Source organism: Musa acuminata, chromosome BXJ1-7 (assembly GCF_036884655.1).
Source record: "Musa acuminata AAA Group cultivar baxijiao chromosome BXJ1-7, Cavendish_Baxijiao_AAA, whole genome shotgun sequence".
Classification (NCBI taxonomy): domain Eukaryota; kingdom Viridiplantae; phylum Streptophyta; class Magnoliopsida; order Zingiberales; family Musaceae; genus Musa; species Musa acuminata.
Window position 1 is genome coordinate 24,586,751 of NC_088333.1, and position 13,478 is coordinate 24,600,228.

The 13,478-nt window shown below is 37.3% G+C and overlaps 1 long non-coding RNA gene across 1 annotated transcript; it reads right to left on the minus strand.

Moving 5' to 3' along the window:
• Positions 1-10,696: 10,696 nt before the first annotated feature.
• On the minus strand, positions 10,697-13,122 carry LOC135679963 (uncharacterized). The gene is made up of 2 exons (XR_010515383.1): positions 12,708-13,122; positions 10,697-10,995 (listed from the first exon to the last, which is right to left on the minus strand). It is a non-coding gene; the product is annotated as an uncharacterized LOC135679963 (long non-coding RNA).
• Between the last annotated feature and the right edge of the window lie 356 nt (positions 13,123-13,478).

Consider the following 13,478-nt stretch of genomic DNA (forward strand, 5'->3'; position numbering starts at 1 on the left):
TGCTATAATTTCTTCTTGAAATTTTTGGGGATATGGCATCTCCCCACCATCTTCTGAAGCGTTAATATCCTGAAAATAAAAATTTAGGTTTTTCCGCAAGCCTTTCGCCTCATTGTCTTCGCTGCCTGCTGTTTGTATTATGACAGCTATTGTGTGGCTCCAAATTTCTTCCTCATCGCTGAACGTCTCGTCATCAGCAGTATTGTAGTTGATTCAGCTTGATGTAGATGCAGCTTTGTAATTGTCAAAGCTGATAGATATCCTTCCATCTAATAAGTTTCGGCTTCGTGCTTCTGAAGGCTGCATTGGTATTGAGACTTGGGTTGGTCGGATGACCCAGTCTCTTCCTTGTATATCTGCTGTAGAGTACCTCCTCCCTGGTAGTGCCCTTACACCGTGGCTGGTGAGGTAGTCCACCACCCCTGATACTTTATACGCAAATGCAACATTCGGGGTATTTGAAAGTCGCCCTACCATTCCTCTAGTGACAAGCAAATTAGCTTCACCATTTCGCCATGTGTCATATCCTCTGGTGAGGATTGAGAGTTGAATATTACGATAAAAGTCCCCTATCGTCATCATGATGTTGGGGATTACGTAGACCAGTTGACTCCCTCGAGTCAAGTCTACTTCCATGGTGGCATTGATGGACCGATCATCCATCCATCTGTTGTCCTTGAACACTAGTAGTACCAGTGTCCCTTCTTCCTGTCGATGCAGGGTTTGTAGCCGTACCTGGAGTGTTCCCAGGTGGATATATTGCATTCTACTTCTCTGAAGCCTTTCGTAACTTTCCTCTATGATGAAGGGTCTATCCTCCTGGTTATTTGTAACCAGCATGGCTTCTTCAGATCTGTGAACGTATACCCTGTGATGGGCATCGTCCCTTCTTGAGTGGTATAGCACTTCAGCTGGTGTTATAGTAGATCTTTCACGCATAGATAACCTTAGTTGTGCCTGAGGGTCTATTTGTTGTTCTAGGACATGTTAGGTGGAGGCTGAACCTCCAAATAATCTTTGTCCTGCACGTCTTGTCGCTTGGGGAGTGTTAAAGATCCTACGTTGATTTCTTCTGTAATCTCGGATTTGATCTTCGATCAAGGGGGCAGATGTGGAGACTTCTTGAGTTATTGTCGTCATTTCTGGACTTGTTTCAGGATTTGTATAGGATCTTTGAACACCAAAATTTTTCCTTTTGCCTCTTTAGGTCTTTTTGAGGGACCTAGGCTTAAATTGGAGAGCTTTGTTATCAAATCTTCTGGGATGCTCTGGGGTGGTTCTATCTTAGCTTGCTGAAGCTTCCTTATAGCTTGTAATTCTATTCGTATCCCCATTATATCCTCAGCGATCTGTGTGAGGAGTTGGATTTGTGTGTTGTGATGTTTAATCACAACTGCTTGGTGGCTAAGGGTTCCCGGGTAGTCATTTGTTTTGAGAAATCCTAAGGATGGGGGATCAATAGGTTCTGTGGCCTTGAGGGCTTCTTCGTAGGATTCAGTGTTTTTGGAGAACAGATAGTTCATCCAAAAATTTGTTTTTCTATCCTTGATAGAAGTTGTTCAACCCTCTGCAGCTTTTGATTTAAGCTTTGAGTTAGTCTGAGAGCCTCTTCCTCCACAAGTTTTGGTTGCCTGGAAATTTCTGCAACCAAATCATGCACTTCTTGTTTCGTGAGGGGTCTATCTTCAGAGTGTAAGGCAGTGAGAGTTTTTATGGAGTGCTTGAGTCCTTTGATTTCCCTCTCCAGATTCTGATTTTTCTCAATAATGACCTTGAAGTTTTTTAGATTGACTCTACTAGATAGATAGGTTCTATCGTAAATAACCGTAAGATTATGGGCTAGCTCTTTCCTGATGGGGCTATGGGTTTCAACGAGGTCAAGGTAGTCAAGCTTTGAAGTGTGAGAACTAGTGTACCATTGCTGTATGGCTTCTTCCCATTTTTCAGACATGTACTTTTAGACTTTCATAACCTGGTTTTCTTTATCCTTTCTAGATTTTAGTCGTCTCACTTTATCGGTGTTCCTTCGGGTCTCCTTGCCCTTTTGAAACCTTACGTCTTTTGATCGACTTACTTCTAGATCAGATACTTCCTTCAGGTTATTTAAGACTTCAAGTCCAGTGGACTTATTAGGTCCAGCCTCTATGCCACTAGTTTTTTTGGTAAGTAAAAGTAAATTGATTATGTGTAAAGTTTCTACAAATAGCTTTATCTATACAAGTCATAGACAAAGCCAAGTAACTCATAGAGTGCGAATGCGATAGTTATGACTACACATGCTGTAGACTATAACTACTTGTGGGTACATTATTTGGCATCATTCCCAAGATCTTTAGCTAATAGCAAAATTAAATTTGATAAAAATATCTTTTTCTCTTCAGGTGAAGTGCTCGGTTTTGAGATCATGCTCCATACAGGATCTTGAGTCTCTAATAATCTCTTTCAATAGCTGAGCATTGTTTGTGTGTTGACATTCAAAGATTCTATTACATCTCTCCTTCCACATCTACCAAATAGCGCATCTGTAAGTAACCTTTGCCAGTTGTGTAAGAGGCTCTTTTCTTGAGAAACATTGCATGAGGTCGCCTAGTTCTTGGTGCAAGTTTGGTTGCGGCAGTCTATGCCACTAGTTTTAATGTCTTAAAATAGGAAGAAACTTACAGTTTGTATAAACTAGTCGTCCTTATTACAGGAAAGAACTATCACGAACAATGATTTGAACACCCATAAGGTGGCTCTGATACCATAAACATAAACAGGATCGGCTTTAAAAGGATTTTCACCAATGTACCCTTGGGTTTATTTTGAGCTGATTTATTTCAAAGGAGTGTGTAAATGATTTGCCAGAGATCCTGATAAGGCTTTAAAATGGCAAATCACATGAATAGAAATTTATAAAAATGAAATGTATAAATTATCAAATCACATGAATAGAAATTTATAAAAAGCAAATCACATGAATAGAAATTTATAAAAATGAAATGTAATCCTCTATCTTATTGATTTTTCAATAAATCTATGCTTGTCATATATGAATTTATTGAATGTAATTTTGAGGATGATTTCAGATTTGACAAATGCTTGATTCGTATTTACGACATAAGATACATTTTAAATATGAATCATGCTTCAATCATGTTAAATGCTTCAATCATTTTCTATCTCTAGAGTTCTCGATTTTGATGAAATACAAGTGATAAATTCATATATGATATCTTGTAAATCACTTGAATTATAAATAAGTTTTTTTTTATGATGTGTTAAAAGAATCACTTAAAAAGAAAATGCTTTTCCCATCTTATCGAGATTAATGATTTCATGATATTGTGTGAATCTCAAAATTGATTTTGATGAAATAGTAATAATGTTATTCATGTTACGAATCTCAAAAATGATAATTTGATTATGATTTTTTTTTAATTAACTTGAATGAAATTTTGTTTTAACCGAATCATGAACTTTCCCTTGACTTCTTGACTTAAGAATTTTGAAGAAACATGATGATTACTTGATATTTGATATTTGAAATTTCTTGTAAATGTGATCTTGATAAGAATGTTTCAATTTGCTCTTTGTGCTATAGCTTTTCAAATGAATCATGAGCCTTGATATTATAATATAGAAATAACAAGATTTCTTTACCTTGTATGTCTTGTGTGATGATTGTACATCAATTTGCTTTATTATGAATTATATGAATCTTGATCGTGAACTTGTTAAGAAGAATTTTAATGAACCATGAATCATATCTTTGGTATTCACGAATTGATCCTTATTGATATCTTTCATGAATTCTTTGCATATTTGGCTTGTTGAATGGTTGAAATTTTTAGCCATTGAGTTCTCCCTTCTTTTCGATAATGATAAAGGGGGAGTTAGTTTACTAGCCTGCATATTTCAAAGGAAGAAAAATTTCTTAGTTCGATCGTTTCATTGAAAGAACTTGCTATCATGAACACTACCAATGAATTACAAATCTTGCAATATAAAGAGAAGCAAAGAATTGCCATTTCGAAAGAAGCAAAAAATGCAAAACTTAGAAAACTTGTAATATAATTGCTCTTGCCATGCTTTGTATCAAAAATAAGTTGATATCCTTAAAAGCATCGCATTAAAGTTTTTAGTGTATCGCAATGTATCACATGTATCACAAATTAAAAATTTTGAGACTATTATCATATCATGTTTAACAATTGATATCTTTCATTGATATGATAAATTATCATCTCATGATATATCGCATAATTATATCATGCTTTGCGATTGTATCATGTGATCTTTGCTGAATTTTTACATTGATATCCTTCATGACATGATTTCTTTGTATTTATGGCTTGCATGGCTTGAAATGTTTTGGTATAATGCATGCAATAATGATGTATGCAATACTTATGATAATAATTTACATGATGTATTTATTGCATATGATGTGTATCATGAATGTGTAAAGAACTCAATAGACTGTCGCAACCAAACTTGCACCAAGAACTAGGCGACCTTATGTAATGTTTCTCAAGAAAAGGGCCACTTACACAACTAGCAAAGGTTACTTTCAGATGCGCTATTTGGTGGATGTGGATGGAGAGATGTAATAGAATCTTTGAATGTCAACACACAAACAATGCTCAGCTCTTGAAAGAGATTATTAGAGACTCAAGATCTTGTATGGAGCATGATCTCAAAACCGAGCACTTCACCCGAAGAGAAAAAGATATTTTTATCAATTTTAATTTTGCTATTAGCTAAAGATCTTGGGAATGATGCCAAATAATGTACCTACAGGTAGTTATAGTCTACAGCATGTGTAGTCGTAACTATCGCATTCGAACTCTATGAGTTACTTGGCTTTGTCTATGACTTGTATAGATAAAGCTATTTGTAGAAACTTTACACATAATCAATTTACTTTTACTTACCAAAAAAAATGTGTATCATGAATGCGTTAAATGATGAATGTTTGGTATCATGATCAACATGTTGATAAATGCTTAAAAATTTTAATGTTTGAGTATCATGTATGATATGCTTATTAATGATGATTGATTTATTTTTCGGTATCGTGCATGAAAAATAAGGTTATTGAAATTGTGTATGTTTTAATTTGAATATATAATGATGCACAAATAAGAATGATACTTACCTTTGTCATAATATGAAAATTGATATAAGGGTCTTCCCTTCTTTTTGACAATGACAAAGGGGGAGTAAGAATTTCTAGCGTGGACATCATGAAAAAGACAAACTAACTAGCTTGCACAATTCAAGATGAAAGCAAAAATTGCACTTCTCAAAAGAGAAGATGCAAATGTAACATTTGCTAAATTGTTTGCTTGCCTCATGTAAAACATTATCTCTTGCTAGTTTGGCATTTTTGCTAGCTTGTATGTTGCAAAACATTATCACTTTCTTAAACATTTTACTAGCTTAAACTTTGCAAAGAAAGCAAAAATTACACTTCTAAAAGAAAGAGCTTATTATTTTGAACATCACAAGCTTGCCTATCTTAAGAAACAAAAATTACAAAAGTGCTATCTTGCCTATCTCAAGAAGCAAAACTTGCAAATTGCACATTGCAATAGGAAGCAAGAATGATGAGCTTACACAAGAAAGCTATCTTGCATTTGCTTTCGAAATTTTTGCTAGCTTGTTTATTGTGAAACTTATATATCGTAAAAATTGCTAGCTTGTAGTCTAAAGAGAAGCAAAAAGTTGCTATCTCAAAAGAAGCAAATGTGCTATCTTTCCTATCTTAAGAGGCAAAAATGCTAACTTGCACATCTAGCAAAACTTGACAAATTTGCATATTTCAAGAAGCAAGAGTTGCTCTCTTGAACATCTCAATATTGCTAGCTTGCATGATGTAGAACTTACTATCTGGAACATTACCAAAAGTGCTATCTTGTATGTTGTAAAACTTGCATATCTAAAACTTGATAGCTTGAATGTCCTAAGCATGATGCATTACTTGCTAAATTTTCTAGCTTCAAAACTGCATGATGATAAAACTTAATATTATGTTTTTCATGCAATGAGTTGAACTTATATTACAAACACAAAGAATAGTTGTACTTCTCCTTTTTGTTGATGACAAAGGGGGAGAAGTATGTTGATGACATGATATGCATAAGTCTATGCATGAGTTCATAATGACGTGTTGCAAGTATTCATGATGAATATTGCAATGACTTGAATTCAGTTTGAATTCAAGGTTCTATCAATATGGCATATTGATAGGGGGAGTTTGTTTAAACTCTGGGAGTCAAGTTTAACTCCGTCATCAATTAGTTGTCATCATCAAAAAGGGGGAGATTGTTGAATCTCGTATTTTGATGATGAAACCAATTGATAATTATGTTTATGTTTAACTACATTTTGAGTAATGCAGGTCTACTCGATCAGGATTAGACAGTTAACGCAGGAGGAATTGACGTTGCACCGGAGGAAATCACATCAAGATATTGGACGGCAGAAAGCTTCGGACGTCGGGCATCGGGCCAAGGAGAGCGAAATTACGCCAAGGATATCGGGGTTGCGGAGGTCAACCGTCAATTGGGCAACAAGCTGCAAGAGAGGACGATGCACCGAAGAATTGGACGAAGTGCCAACCAATGACATGCCGGGCAACAGAATGTCAATTCGCATTGTAATAATTGTCTAGATCGGAGTAGAGTTTTAGCTTGTGTGTGCAGGATTAACTACGATAATGACGAAGACATAAAGAAAAACAAAGTGTCGGAGTCAAGCACGAAGGATTCATTGCGAGTTCAAGAGTTCGACAGAAGTCCAAAGGTTCGTCGAGAATGCTGCCGGAACTAGCCGAGAATGAGTAGGGAGCTTGCCGAAGGGTTTTTCGGAAGCTCGCCGGAAGGTTCGTTGGAAGTTCGTGGAGCTCGCCGAGAAAGATCGGAGCTTGCCAAAGAAGCTTGTTTGAACTCGTCAAGATCAAATCGTGAAGTCTCGGGAGTCCGCAGAATGGTTTCCGAGAGTTTATCGGAAAACCGTCGAAAGTTCGCCGGAAGCTCGCTGGAAAAAGTCTTGACTTACGGACTTTGTAATAGCTTAGAAAATGTCTTCAAATTTGTAGTTAGCACGTTAATTAGGGTTAGGATTAGGTGTTAATCTTATAACCCAAGTATGGGCCAATTGGGCCCGAGTTCGGACTGGTTTGGGCCAAGTTTGGAGCCCAACCAGTGAGCTAAATTGGTCTAGGCGGTGGCACCGCCTAGGCTGGGCGGTGGCACTGCCCAGCACCCGAGAGCTAGGCGGTGACACCTCCTAGGTTGGGCGATTGTACCGCCCAGCACCCGAGCGCAGGGCGGTGGCACCGCCAGCATCGGGAACATAAAAGAATTCAAATTTTTGGAGCCCAAATTTGCATCCTCTTGAGGCCTATATGTACCCCTCAAGTCTCAGCTGAGAACACAACTCTTTGAGCAGCAAGTGATTGAGAGAAAAGTCTTAGAAGAGTCTTTGCCTTTCTTGTTTTCAATTTGCTAGAGAGTTCTCCTCCTTCTTTCTTACTAAAAATTTGTAAGAGGTTAAACTGCTTATAAAAGGTTGTAAGAGGGGTATTTGCCCTTCCATTTCAAGAGATTTGCTAGTGGAAGGTGGGAGCCTCATCGAAGAGGGGCCTCGCAAGTGAATGTAGGTCATTTGACCGAACCACTCTAATATCGGCGTGATCTCTGGTTTGCATTTCATTATTGCTATTTACATTACTACAAACCTTCTTACACGCTTTAGTTCCTTATTACCTTTGCTGTGCAACTTTAAGAATACGCCTTCAAGTTAAGCTTTTCAAGTTCCGTTCTTATCGTACGAAAGATTTGTCGAAACCAACGTTTTAATCCGCTGCACTAATTCACCCCCCCCTCTTAGTGCCACTCCGATCCTAACACATATTCCCTGCACAAAGGAGTACATTAAAGGAGTTGGTTGGTAGCTGTAAAGCTGTATCATGGTGCTTTTCCTTATGACTAAGCAATACATTAGTGGAGTTGGTTGGCAGCTTTAAAGCACTTAATTTCGAAATTTCCTATGCATGAAGGGTTGTTTCATGCACTAGTATTTATTTTGGGGTTTTGGGCTTAGAAAATCCTTTAGAAAATTGAGGATATTGGTAGAAGCTCTCTTGGAGTGCTCTTTTGAACTCTGTATCTCTTGGATGCGTCCTTGAGTGGTGAGTCTTTTGCTTTCAGTTCTGTATCCTTGTTTATTATCATTAGGGTGGTTATCTTCTGTATCCCTTTTGATTTTTAAACTTGGTGGTGAGCTATATTTCGTTTTACCGAAGTTTCTTCAAGAGTTCGTTCATTGCCTTCTGTGATATTTTCTATCTGTACAACTATTCTATTGTAGTTGGTGAAGGTAGCAACCACGAAGATGACGCTGAGTCGTTGAGGCTGCAGCTACGAAAATTGTTGCGTAGCCTACAAGAAAAAAATGAGATAATCGACGAACTTCAAAGTAGACATAACCAACATGAAAATGAAACTCGAGAGTTTACTTCTAATGATGATACACCTCTACTAAGGGAGTCGAGAAGATGTCGGAGAAGAAATGAAGTCCAAGACGAGTGGCAGAATAAATATAACCCCAAATTTGATATTCCATAATTTGAAGGTAAAATAAATGTTGATGACTTTATCGATTGGCTTAATACAGTAGAAAGAATTTTTGATTTTCATGAACCACCAGAACAAAAGAAGGTCAAACTTGTGGCACTCAAACTCAGGCGGAATGCATCTTTTTGGTGGGAAAATCTGAAGAAACAAATAGAACGTGAGGGGAAGAGTAAGATCGTTACATGGGAGAAAATGAAAAGGGAGCTAAAGAGAAAATATTTACCTCATAATTATAGGCAAGAGATCTTTCTCAAAATACATGATTTCAAGCAAAAAGATCTTAGTGTGGAGGAGTATACTGCAGAATTTGATAATTTGATGTTTAAAGGAGAACTTGTGGAACCGGAAGAGCAAACAAATGCAAGATACTTGGGAGGTCTGAAGTATAAGATTGCTAAAGTTGTTCAGCTACAGCCATATTGGTCTTTAAATGATGTGAGCAAGCTGGCATTAAAAGTTGAAAAGCAACAGAAGTTTGAAAAGAGTTTTCGGTATGGCTCAAAAGAAGGCTACACAAAAGGAGGAAGTTCCAAGCCTATTGTCCAAAGCAAGGTGATATCGAAGGTGCAAGAAAAGGGTGAAGAATCTGCTGGAAGCAAAAAAACACCTAATTCTTCTACCCCAACTGGCCGAAAATGCTTCAAATGTCATTGTTTTGGGCATATTGCTTTGGATTGTCCAAATAGGAGGATTGTAACTTTGGTTGAAGATCATAGTGATGGAGGAGATGATGAAGCTGACGACGAACCAAAATACGATGATGATGAGGAAGAGATTACATATGCTGATCATGGTTTGTCTATTGTATTGCAACGTAGTTTACAAGTGTCATATGTGGCCGACAATGAAAGTTGGGTGAGAAAAAATGTGTTTCACTAAGTGTGCTTGGTGATCTTTGACAGCGGCTGTTAGGATCAAGAGCACTAAGAGGGGGGGGGGGGGGGGGGGGGGTTGAATTAGTGCAGCGGAAATTTTTCAGCGATTAAAACGAAAGCTGCATTCGTTCGATAAAAATGATTTCGATGTGAAAGCCGATTCTAAGATTACTTTAACTTGAGATTAAGCGAGAAGATGTTAAAGTAGATCTATGAAGGCAGTGTGTAGTTTATGATGGAAAGCAGAATACAAGCGCAAACTGAAAAGCGACGTTCGTACGATAAAAGCCGATTTACGTCTAAACGCAGATTTGGAAAGTTCTAAACTTAGAAACTTGTTCGTAAGATCGCAGAAGGAAGTAAACAGTTATGATTGAAATCAAAACATAAACGTAAACTGAAATATGATAATTGTACAAAAAAAACTATTTACGTCTAAACGCAGCTTCGGAAAGTTCTGAACTTAGAAACTTGTTCGTAAAATCGCAGAAGGTAGTAAGCTATTGAGAAGTTTGCAGTGAAGGTAAAATGCTAAAAGGAAATGCAAACCGAGATTTAGAGTGGTTCGGTCAATCTTGACCTACTCCACTTTTGGCTTCCTCAACCGACGAGGACACCGACGTCAACTAGAGGCCTTCCTTCAATAGGCGAAGGACAACCACCCTTTTACAGATTCACTCCTTTTGATGGGCTTAGGAGACAACCCTTACAGAAGTTTTCTCTCCTCTCTTTACAACTCAAACTTTGAAGAACAGAAGGAGGAGAACTTTTAGTCTTTACAACAGTTTTGAGCTCTAAGAATCACAGAAAGATATCAAGATTTCGAGTGTAAGTTGTTACCTTTCATTGCTGAATGGGTGGGGTATTTATAGGCCCCAACCCAGTTCAAATTTGGAGCTCAAAACTGTCAATTCCCAGAATTCCGGGATCAGGCGGTTGCACCTCCTGACTGGGGCGGTTGCACCACCTAGCAAAGCTCGAAGACTGAGCCTCAGGGCGGTGCCACCTCAAAAATATCCATGATATTAAAAAATTTTTTCATCACAACTAACCCAGGATCCAAACACACATTTGAGGTCACTAAGAAAACATTCAGATCAAGAATTTCACTTCTATAATTTACCAATTCATAACCCTGTGCAATTCATAAACATAGCACACATCACTCGATAATTTATACAATCTGAACTCAACACATCAAAATAAAAACCACAATATAAATCCACAAGTGGGGAAATCTATGCAGTCACCACAATCATCGATTTACCATAAGTTCATATCATTACACGAATTTAATTTAACATTCCAAAACCCTATACATGAGGGATCCTTTAACTTACACAAAATCCACCGGTTTAGATTCATAGTCACATTTCATTAGATGCAAGGTAGCTTATACACAACTACATATATGCTAACAAAAGTTCTGCCCAACGTCTTCTAAATTTTCCACTGCCTCAGCCCATTCTTAACATTTAAGCAAGCGATACGCTATCCTGAAAAATTTATCAACAAATGGGGTGAGCATAAAGAGCTCAGCAAGTGACTAACATATCCATATCAAAATAGTACAATTTCCAAAGAGATGCAGTTTCAAACACAAAGCAGAATATACGATTTCGTATACATATTATCATTAGGAGCAGAATCATAATTGTCCTTTTTAATCATACAAATTTAGTTCCTGACAGATGGGGCATAGAGTAATTGGAGCATATCAGAAACAAAGGAAACATATCGGAGCTTATCAATGGCATATAAAATGTTCCAAATCACATCAACGACATATGGAACATTACGAAGCAAAATCAACAGTGAATGAAGCATTTCATAGCATATCAAACTCATATGTCATACCAAAGCTCAAACGTCGTCCTTGACGTTGCAATCATATCATAACTATCCAGAGTACGAACAGAAATAACTCACAAAAACTCTGGATATCATATCAAACATATAGAGGGTGTAGTGGGATCTCAGTCAGAATGTGATTCATCCATTTCTGAATGACCACCTGACAAAAGTCTCCCACGTCTGGGAGCTCCATCCACCCACGTCTAGGTGAAGTCAAAGGGGCCGGCAGAGCATCGCAGGCTCTAAGCAATATCCCACAAAGCGGGACCCCACAAAGCGGGCAAATAGCGCATATCAGAATATCCCACAAAGCGGGACCCCACAAAGCGGGCAAATCAGCGCATACCCTTTACCATTTCTGGCAAAGGTCCAGACAATCCCACACACCAGAGTACAAAAGGACAGTTTCAACAAATTGCAGCATATAATGGAAGCACACGCGGAACAACCAAACGTACATGTGCCTTTTCAAAAACAATGTGATGCAAGGAACAAATCTCTCACAAAATATTCATTTTAGGGAAAGAATTGAAAGCAAGAGTGTACAGGGATTCCAAGCAATCATAACCAGCTCAATTCCAATAAGAAGATTAGGCGAATTCAGGTATCCAAAGGAAATGGAACAGAATACGCGAAATCGACCAAAGCTCGATTTCGGACAGAATTCCAGTGGCACATCAAACAAATATTTCAGAATAACAATTATGCTCCAATACCCACAAGAAGGCTATGGTCGAACCATATATCAATCTATATTCGGATGGAACAGATTTCATATGAAACAGGGCTCCCAACACAGAGTTACCTCTGATTTGGTAACATAAGGTCAAAATCACAATCACTGGTTTGCGGACTTTATAGGATCGGATTCAACAGACGATAGGGTGAGCAATTGAACTCCAAAATTTTCAAACTATATGTCAAAAGAGAGAATTTCAAGTCTAGTTTCAGATAAAATCAGTTTGGTACAAATCAGAATTTTCAACAGGGAGTTATAGGCGTTTTAGTTTCGAAAGGTCAGAAATCTTGAACTCTGTTTTACAGCGTCTATAGGCTCTTTTGAAACAAATTTTTGGGTAAATATTCGGTGTCCAAAATCTACAAAATCGGTGTCAAAAGAAAGAAATACGAGTCTAATTTCAAACAAAAATAGTTCCTGCCTGAATCCTCATTCTGTACTAAAACTTAGGGCCGAAACAGTGCTTAGGGGTCAGTTTACCGAAAACTTTCAGAATCCATAGTTCTATGTCCAAAGAGGAACATATCAGTTTCTAAACAAAAATCTTCCAATTTATTTTGAATCAACATAAAAACAGAGTCTAATACTTATGTAGGATGGGGTTAGAACACTTGCCTTTGAAAATTTTGATCCCCAATGAAAAGATTAAAGCAAGAACCCCAAAAGCCCCAATTTTCTCTCTTCTTCTTCTTCTTCTTCTTCTTCTTCTTCTTTCTTTCCCTGATCACCCACGAGCTGCCTCCTCTGCTTCCTTAACAACGAAGGCAGAGAAGCTTAAGCGGTGGAATTTGTCATTTGGTGCATTTTGCAGTTTAGTCCTTGTTTTTATCATATTCACGATTAGGTCCATAGGGTTTACATATAGGTCCTCAGATTCTTTCTTTTTCTCTTCTTTTTTTTTTTTTGAACAGATCTCCCAAATCTTAAAAATAAGTTACCTCTAATTCATACTCTATTTCTTTTGTTAATTAAAATAGATGCTTACATTATCACCAAAAATTTATACGAACATTCGGAAATGAGGGGTGTTACACATATTCCCATCATGATTCCTATCATGATGTTTCTCTTTGAAGATGATGTCAAGTCTTGACATTCATTTACATTACAAGTTTGAATGATGGTAATAGTAGCAATTCATCATATTGTAAGATATCAACATGTAAAGCTGTGAAGTAAGATTTTGATATTATTACATGATGCACACATTTCTTATATTTTAGCAAGTGTTGCAGTTCATCGTATTGTAAGATATCAACATGTAAAGCTGTGAAGTAAGATTTTGATATCATTACATGATGTACACATTTCTTATATTTTAGCAAGTGTTGCATTTCTATCCATGGCATCTTTTCATATATCTCTTGATGATGCAGGCATTGCATA